Source organism: Schistocerca cancellata, unplaced genomic scaffold, assembly GCF_023864275.1.
Source record: "Schistocerca cancellata isolate TAMUIC-IGC-003103 unplaced genomic scaffold, iqSchCanc2.1 HiC_scaffold_674, whole genome shotgun sequence".
NCBI lineage: Eukaryota > Metazoa > Arthropoda > Insecta > Orthoptera > Acrididae > Schistocerca > Schistocerca cancellata.
This window is the reverse complement of record NW_026046685.1, coordinates 317,501-320,000: the sequence shown is the minus strand read 5'-3', so window position 1 is coordinate 320,000 and position 2,500 is coordinate 317,501.

Genomic DNA, 2,500 nt, shown 5'->3' with positions numbered 1-2,500 from the left:
GCAGCTGCGCCGCCTGCCGCGTCCGTCGGCCGGCGCGCCTGCCACTGGGCGCCCCCACCAGCCGGCTGTAGCGCGTGCGCCCACGCACCGCGCGGCCAGCACGCCGGGCGGCCCCCCCTCACCGGCCGGGGACGGTCCCACCCAGCCACCGCCGCGTATCGCTTCACACACAGATTTGCCCTTACTGATTTACCTCCAGCAACAACAACCGTACCACAATGGGTTTACCAGTTGTTCATTTGCGTAACGTCACCAGCAAACGTAGACGTCCATCCCAGTTTGCAAATGCAACGATTATTGCATACCTGTCTGTTAGGTGTCACGACACACTACGTCTGCCCACATACACGCAACAAAATGTGCACGACTAGAGAACACGTGGGAGGTGGCCCCCTACGTATGCGATGTCCATTACGAGACCGACTGTCAACCAGCATCTGTACCATGTCGCAGATGTGGAACGCGGTGCACCATGCTATCACACTGTGTGAGAAGAGACGACTACGTTTGAATACACGCGCCACTACATCAACAGACGGCTCATGCTGATCGCCATCCAGGGCGTCCGTTACTCCCACACGTCTCTATGGCGTACCACACTGCAATGTAGCTGTTATGGGGAGACGGCACGTGGCTGAGTGCACAACATTTGGACCGTATGGTTCGCTGTTGTTGGGCGCAGTCGTTGTACGGTCACACATGTGCCACAGCGTATCATTCAGTACATACGGACCTATGTGCAGTACAATGTGAGGGTTAAGCTTACGACATCAGCGGACAGTGGACACAGGCCGTACCACGACGTAGACTGAGCGCTTCGACATGCGAATGCCAGTGAACAGCTGCGAAGGGCATTGAACACGCAAGCACCTGAACGACCAGCGTGCGAAGGCAGGGGGGAGGGGGGGGGGCGATGTACATCCTGCAGTCGTCCACATTACAGTGTACAGCGGGAGCATGTCAAAAGTAAGCAACACTTGCGAAGTGTTGAACATGAAACGATACACAAGAGGGTGGGCGGTGCGAGTAGCGAACTATATTCAGAGGGTTGTGGTTAGACAACACTAGATTAATGTAACGTGTCATATGCCAATTACAGAGCAGGTTAAGGCACAACGTGGGTTAGGTTAAGGCACAACGTGGGTTAGGTTAAGGCACAACGTGGGTTAGGTTAAGGCACAACGTGGGTTAGGTTAAGGCACAACGTGGGTTAGGTTAAGGCACAACGTGGGTTAGGTTAAGGCACAACGTGGGTTAGGTTAAGGCACAACGTGGGTTAGGTTAAGGCACAACTTGGGTTAGGTTAAGGCACAACTTGGGTTAGGTTAAGGCACAACTTGGGTTAGGTTAAGGCACAACTTGGGTTAGGTTAAGGCACAACTTGGGTTAGGTTAAGGCACAACTTGGGTTAGGTTAAGGCACAACTTGGGTTAGGTTAAGGCACAACTTGGGTTAGGTTAAGGCACAACTTGGGTTAGGTTAAGGCACAACTTGGGTTAGGTTAAGGCACAACTTGGGTTAGGTTAAGGCACAACTTGGGTTAGGTTAAGGCACAACTTGGGTTAGGTTAAGGCACAACTTGGGTTAGGTTAAGGCACAACTTGGGTTACATTGCGGTACAAATTGCGTTACGAATTTGGTTAGGTTAAGGTGCAAAATGGGTTAGGTTAAGGTGCGAAATGGGTTGGATTACAGTACACAACGTGGTAAGAGAGTGTGTTGTTGGGGGGGGGGGGACCGAGGTTCGTTGGTAGTGATCATTGTATGTGAATGTCTGAGGCAGCGTCAGTATGTCACAGCGGTTATGTCTCGTCAGGATGCGCTTATGCGCTTATGCGCTTTTCGCTCGTGACTGGAGGCGCGCCGCGTCTGTGGTTGCGGCAAGGGAGCGGCACACCTGTGTGATTCATTCCTGCCATTGTTTCTGTGCCGTAACAGGAGGCAGTGTGGTGGTGTTGGGTGCACCCCTGTGTAGGGGTGGCTTATCTGAGCAATTGTGGATGTCGGACGGGTGGGATATTCTATTTTCGAATTGGACCCCCTGGTGTGGTTATCATAGTGTGGATGGTGTACTGTGGCGGAGAGGATGCACCGGACGTTGGTCCATGCTGGTGCTTACATATTGTATCTGTGTCTGTTACAGGCAGAGAGTAATGTGTGATAGAGTGTCTCGCTGAGGTGTGGTTCATATTGTGTGCACAGACTTACAGCATGTATAGGGACAGCGGGAATTTGGCATATTGGATATAACTCTTCGTGAAACGCAAGATATAGGGGTGGATTGCAACGTACGAGTGCGGGAAGAGTCCGCCGTTCATCCGCTGGAGTTGCGATTTTGGCGGTTGGGGTGGGGCACGTGCGGGTGCGGGTGGAGTGATTGTCGGTTGACTACTTCGTGCGACGCAGGCACTGGCGTTCGGGTTCCTGTGGTGGACAGATGATGCAGGCTTTGTGGGTGGCGTCGGAAAATGGGTACTGTGGGACCTAGCGATGTCGTAGT